General features: G+C 37.9%; 3 non-coding genes across 3 annotated transcripts; all 3 read left to right on the top strand.

The window, feature by feature from the left end:
• Positions 1-224: 224 nt before the first annotated feature.
• On the top strand, positions 225-298 carry TRNAM-CAU (transfer RNA methionine (anticodon CAU)). The gene has a single exon. It is a non-coding gene; the product is annotated as a tRNA-Met (tRNA).
• A 1,347-nt stretch (positions 299-1,645) lies between these two features.
• Positions 1,646-1,733, top strand: TRNAS-UGA (transfer RNA serine (anticodon UGA)). Its single transcript has one exon. It is a non-coding gene; the product is annotated as a tRNA-Ser (tRNA).
• Positions 1,734-5,360: 3,627 nt separating this feature from the next.
• On the top strand, positions 5,361-5,448 carry TRNAS-GCU (transfer RNA serine (anticodon GCU)). The gene has a single exon. It is a non-coding gene; the product is annotated as a tRNA-Ser (tRNA).
• Positions 5,449-6,751: the final 1,303 nt, after the last annotated feature.

Below are 6,751 nucleotides of genomic sequence, written 5' to 3'. Positions count from 1 at the left end.
CATAAAGGAGCCGAATGAAATCAAAATTTCATGTTCGGTTTTGAATTAGAGACGTTAAAAATAATCAACCAACGTCGACTATAACCCCTAGCCTTCCAAGCTAACGATGCGGGTTCGATTCCCGCTACCCGCTCCATTCTGTATAAAAGGAGTATTCTATTTGTCTAGACATGTTAGAGGCTTGTATTCAAGCCTTTTTTGTCCACCAGTTTCTGGTACTCCAGAGCGGAGTAGAGCAGTTTGGTAGCTCACGAGGCTCATAACCTTGAGGTCACGGGTTCGATTCCCGTCTCCGCACTTAGCAGTCTGTATAAAAGGACTATTCTATTTCTCTAGATATGTATGGTAGAGGGGCGTATCCAACCCTTTTTTATTCATTAGTTCCCGGCCCTAGAGGGCAAAATTGAGCAGTTTGCGAAGTCACTTGCCTTCAAAAAAAGAAGGCGCAAGGCCTCTCCCTACCCTGCAGAAAATAAAAATGAAACGAAAGGGACAGTCTACCTCTCCCTTCCCTTTAAAAAAAGTTTGCCCGTTGTTTGTCTCAGTTAATACCCAATTTTTGGAGCTCTGTTGGCGAGTTCTATTTCTGCCTCTGGAGCGCCCTCTTTTTTTGAGTGGGATGCAAAGGAAGGGTAAGATAGTAAGGGATACGGCACTAGACTAACACCTAATTAATACTTAATTTAATATAAGTAGTTAAACAGTTAACTAGACTAAACTTTTTATCATAGTACTTTGATAAATTAAGCGGGCGAGCGGCGGGAATCGAACCCGTATCTTCTCCTTGGCAAGGAGATATTTTACCATTGAACTACGCTCGCTACGGTATATATTTTATAGCGTATATCCGCCTGGGTCGACCTTCTATGTCTGGGTCGACCGTTTCATTTCATTTTCTATTATATTAGAGTTTTCCTTTTTTTATTATCTGTCAATGAATATTCTAATGGGAATGGAATTTCATAATACTGAAAGAGAAGAGCTAGCAATTCGGAACGCAAATTGCGTTTTAATACGTCTCACTATTCTAATTTTTTAGAAGAAATGGCCTTTATTATTTCTTTTTTATGGGGTTAATAAATATTAACCAAATTTCATTTAAGAAATGAGAGAATTCAGAATAGCTACGAGAAAGACTAGTCCAATCCATAATGATGTACCGGAAAATACAACATTTTTATTATTTGACCAACCATCAGGAGAAGCAAATACAAGGGGTACACTAATTACTAAGACTGAGGAAGTCGCAATTAATGCAAAAACAGCTAATTGGAAAGCAATAGTCATATTTCTAATCCTCCAAGCTACCATCAAATAAAGTTGACTACATATTTGATCCCTCACTTAAACCAAAATTGTAAAAAAATACAAGAAGTAGGAGGGGTTTAATCATGAATCCATTGATTCTTCTCTTTAATTCAAATTTATTACTTAAACCGCTTTTTTATTTGGATATGGGGGTGAGAAGAGATTATTTACTCTTTATTTCACAAGCGGGTATAGCGGATCCTGTATCCGTGTATACAGTATACAGAGATATATCGAAAAGGAACTTGTATCTGATATCTTTCTAGAGGCTAATAAATCTTTTTATTTTTTATATGGCTATGTTCTATTTGTAGGAGTAAAATAAGGATTAGGCTGTGGAGAGATGGCTGAGTGGTTGATAGCTCCGGTCTTGAAAACCGGTATAGTTCTAGGAACTATCGAGGGTTCGAATCCCTCTCTCTCCTTTTGCTTATTGAATACGTTTGTTTCTTTCATTTTTATTTATTTTTTTTTTCTGTCCCTTATCTTTCTTTCATAAAAAGGAATGAATGGCTCGGCTAGATGGAATAACCGAGCCAGAACAGAAAAAAAGTAGAACAGGTATAAATAAGAAAATCTTAGTTAAGAGGGTTCATGTAAAGAACAGGTTCCAAATCACGATCGATTCCCTTTTCAAAACCTGCTGCAGCAGCTCGGGCTCTTCCTGCATGCCATAAATGGCCCACAAAAAAGAAGAATCCTAGAACAAAATGAGAAGTTGATAACCAACTTCTAGGAGAGACATAATTAACTGCATTGATCTCGGTAGCTACGCCACCCACGGAATTTAAAGAGCCTAAAGGAGCGTGGGTCATATATTCTGCTGAGCGTCGTTCTTGCCAAGGTTGTATGTCTTTTTTCAACCTACTCAAGTCCAAACCGTTGGGGCCCCTTAGAGGTTCTAACCATGGAGCACGAAGGTCCCAAAAACGCATAGTTTCCCCTCCAAAGATAACCTCCCCAGTTGGGGAACGCATTAGATATTTACCTAAACCTGTGGGTCCTTGAGCGGATCCCACATTAGCTCCAAGACGCTGGTCTCTAACTAGAAAAGTAAATGCTTGAGCTTGAGAAGCTTCTGGCCCGGTGGGTCCATAAAACTCACTCGGATAAGCTGTATTATTGAACCATACAAAACAACAAGCGATAAAACCAAAGACAGATAAAGCAGCTAAACTATAAGACAAGTAAGCTTCTCCAGACCATACAAATGCACGGCGAGCCCATGCGAAGGGTTTGGTTAAAATATGCCAAATTCCGCCAAATACACAAATAAAACCCAACCATACATGCCCACCAATTATATCTTCTAAATCATCTACACTAACAATCCACCCTTCTCCACCAAAAGGAGATTTTAGTAAATAACCAAATATAACACTGGGACTAAGGGTCAAATTGGTAATTTTTCTTACATCTCCCCCCCCAGGGGCCCAGGTATCATATACACCGCCAAAATAAAGAGCCTTGAGTACTAGAAGAAAAGCACCTAGACCTAACAAAATTAAGTGAATACCCAAAATTGTAGTCATTTTATTTCTATCTTTCCAGACATAACCAAAGAATGGAAAAGATTCCTCAAGAGTCTCGGGTCCCAGAAGCGCGTGATAAATGCCACCGAAGCCTAAGACTGCGGAGGAAATTAGGTGAAGTACGCCAGATACAAAGTACGGAAAAGTATCTAGAACTTCCCCCCCTGGCCCTACTCCCCAACCTAGAGTAGCTAAGTGTGGAAGTAAAATCAACCCTTGTTCATACATGGGCTTTTCTGGTACGAAATGGGCCACTTCAAATAGGTTCATTGCTCCGGCCCAGAATACGATTAATCCGGCATGAGCTACATGAGCTCCAAGCAGTTTACCGGACAAATTGATAAGTCTGGCATTCCCAGCCCACCAAGCAAAGCCGGTGGTTTCTTGGTCACGACCAGCTAAAACGAAAGTTCCATTAAAGAGCGTTTCCACGTGGTAGAACCTCCTCAGGGAATATAAGATTTTCATGAGGCTGATCCTGAGCTGCCATCCACGCACGAATACCCTCGTTTAAAAGAATATTTTTGGTGTAGAAAGTCTCAAATTCAGGATCTTCCGCTGCACGGATTTCCTGGGAAACAAAGTCATAGGCACGTAAGTTCAGAGCCAAGCCAACTACGCCAATAGCACTCATCCATAAACCGGTGACGGGTACAAATAGCATAAAGAAATGTAACCAACGTTTATTGGAAAAAGCAACACCAAAGATTTGGGACCAAAAGCGGTTAGCAGTGACCATTGAATAAGTTTCTTCAGCTTGAGTTGGGTTAAAAGCACGGAAGGTATTTGCACCATCACCGTCCTCAAATAGAGTGTTTTCTACGGTCGCTCCATGAATAGCGCATAGCAGAGCCGCACCTAATACTCCGGCAACTCCCATCATATGAAATGGGTTCAACGTCCAATTATGAAATCCTTGGAAGAAAAGGATGAATCGAAATATCGCTGCTACGCCAAAACTCGGCGCAAAGAACCAACCAGATTGCCCCAGTGGATAAATAAGGAATACAGAAACAAAAACAGCAATTGGACCAGAGAATGAGATTGCATTATAAGGCCGCAATTGAACAGACCGAGCAAGTTCAAATTGGCGTAACATGAAACCTATTAGTGCAAAAGCCCCGTGGAGAGCTACAAAAGTCCATAGACCGCCTAATTGACACCAACGAGTAAAATCTCCTTGTGCTTCGGGCCCCCATAGTAGCAACAAAGAGTGTGCTAAACTATTGGCAGGGGTAGAAACTGCTGCGGTTAAGAAATTACAACCTTCCAAATAGGAACTAGCCAATCCATGGGTATACCAAGAAGTTACAAAAGTTGTCCCTGTAAACCAACCCCCTAAAGCGAAATAAGCACAAGGAAAGAGCAATAGGCCAGACCATCCTACAAAAACGAAACGGTCCCTTCGTAACCAGTCATCCATAGTATCAAATAGATCATTTTCTTCTTTAGGAATTCTACCAAGGGCTATAGTCATAGTGATCCTCCTATTCAATTACTTCAACCATTTCCGAGCACCTCATATCACTTTCCAAGGCATATGATAGTTTTATTATCTGTGGACGATTTCTTTCTCGTTCAATGCCCTTTTTCAATGGTCTCGAAGAGAGAAATTTCCCATTTTTATCTATGGAGTCACAGTCACAACCGAGGTCGTGGTAAATCCATGAATTTGATTCGATTTGTTTTTCTTATACTATTTATTTGTTTTTCTTATACTATAGAAATAGAAATAAATTGTTTTTCTTATACTATAGAAAGAAATAAACCTTTGAATTCAGCATTATTCCAAGACTCCTATTTCAAAGTCTATCTTTTAAGGGAAAAATGCAAATAAAAGTAACCCTTCTTTTCCCATTCCCTCTCTATTGCATGGGTGGAAGAACTAAAATAATAGAGGATTCTGAAAAAAAAAAATGGACCTTCGAAATCCAATTTTATGTGTAGCGCAAAGGAGTTGCGATTTCTTCTTATTCCTATAGAACATCTAGTAACAAGAATATGAAATCGTAAATAGCGAAAAATTCTTGTCTTGCGCGGTCTAAGTCTAAGGAAATAAAAAAAATTCGCTTATACAATTTCATCTACATCGAATTTATATATCAGAATAGCGGATAGAGGCATCATTAAAGGAGTCAGGTCTACTTACTTTATGCTTCTTTCCAATTTTATGGTGGATTTGATAAGAACCCTTTTTGCTTTCTTGATAAATAATCGACAAAAAAAGCGTTTTTTTTATATAACCTGCTTGTTTTATTATAATTATAACAAGTCCTATATGGAAATGCCCGCTAAAGAGAAAATCTATTTGATTGTCTCTCGGCCAATATCGATTTTTAGAAAGAAAAAACAAGAATTTTCTTCTTTTTTTATTAACATTAAGAAAAAAGAATATAATTAAAATGGAATTGGCAATATAATTTTTATAGACTTTTGAAAGAAAAAAAAGGGGTTTTTTGCAACCGTTATTTCTTATTTCTTGCCTATATCATATCACGGAAACCTTTCGCTTTGGAACGTGGAGAGATGGCTGAGTGGACTAAAGCGGCGGATTGCTAATCCGTTGTACAATTTTTTTGTACCGAGGGTTCGAATCCCTCTCTTTCCGCTCCCTTGGATCATTTGGGACTTTCGAATTGGAAAGAATTCTGACCCCCGGATTTTCTCATAGATAAATGTACGAAACAAATCCAATAAGAAAAAAAAAAACTGAATTTTTACTCCTCGCGTCCAGGATTCCGTCCTGGGTCATTAGATAAGAATCCAAAGATAAAGAGTGAAACAAAGAATATCACTACTGTATAAACAAAAAGTTTGAGAGTAAGCATTACATAATCTCCAAGATTTTTTTTTAAGGAATAGATTACCAGTTTTTCCTTACCACACGGATCCACTAGGATGGTTTTTTTTTATACCTAAAAATGCAAAAAAGAATTCTTGAAAAAAATTGCAAGAATTCTTTTATAATAAGCACTCTTATCAATAGCAAAAATAGGGTTAGGTGGTTAGGTATTGTGTAGGTACCTTTAGGTACCTGCTCAACCTAGGTGCAGGGGAGTAGAAAGGCTGATCCAAATTTATTGCTGTAGCTACCCATTCAATGTAGAAGAATTTAAATTTTAGAATCGAAGGTTCATAATATAAAAATATAAAACTTCTCGGCTTTTACCCATTTTAAAATTTTTTTGGAATGAACACATCATTCAATTTGGCATACAGAGTACTAAAGATTTCATCGAAAACTTACAGCAGCTTGCCAAACAAAGGCTAATAGAAAAAAGAATAGAGGTATAACAGGCATAATATCCACGATTGGATTGAAAATAGCATAAGCTCTTCGGGTAATTTGGCAAAGAAAAAACTAGTAGGATAAAGAACAGAATTAAAACAGATACAGGTTAAACTAAGTATATTAGGCATAACAAGCATTTCATTCTTGTAGAGTAAATAATTGGATTTTTCTTGAGTTATTTTTTTAAGGGAAAGAAGGAAAAGGCAGATTCAAATCTTTTTTCTTCGGACTTTCCCAAACACAAAATACCTCCTTGTATTCGCACTCTCAAATGAGAGTGGAATAAATTCGACTTTCATATAATATCTTAATAGAATTCCATGTAATGATCAATGCATTTTTTTGATTCTATATTATCCGCATGTGTAGAATACTAGCAAGAGAATATCCCTCCTTTTTTATGTAATTGAAATGGTATTGACGAATAACAAATAAACATACTAGTGTTTATTAGTGTCGCATAAAACCCGAAATGGGGCGTGGCCAAGTGGTAAGGCAGCGGGTTTTGGTCCGTTACTCGGAGGTTCGAATCCTTCCGTCCCAGATTGTTTCTGATGAAACAAACGGTGAAATCATATAGTATTCCGTACGAGACAAAAGTTTATTAAAGAGAATAATG

The sequence above is a fragment of the Triticum urartu genome, unplaced genomic scaffold (genome assembly GCF_056163025.1).
Source record: "Triticum urartu cultivar PI428250 unplaced genomic scaffold, HENAU_Tu73 scaffold2, whole genome shotgun sequence".
In the NCBI taxonomy this organism is placed as follows: Eukaryota; Viridiplantae; Streptophyta; class Magnoliopsida; order Poales; family Poaceae; genus Triticum; species Triticum urartu.
Note: the sequence above shows the minus strand (reverse complement) of the source record. Positions and strands in the feature narration are given on the sequence as shown.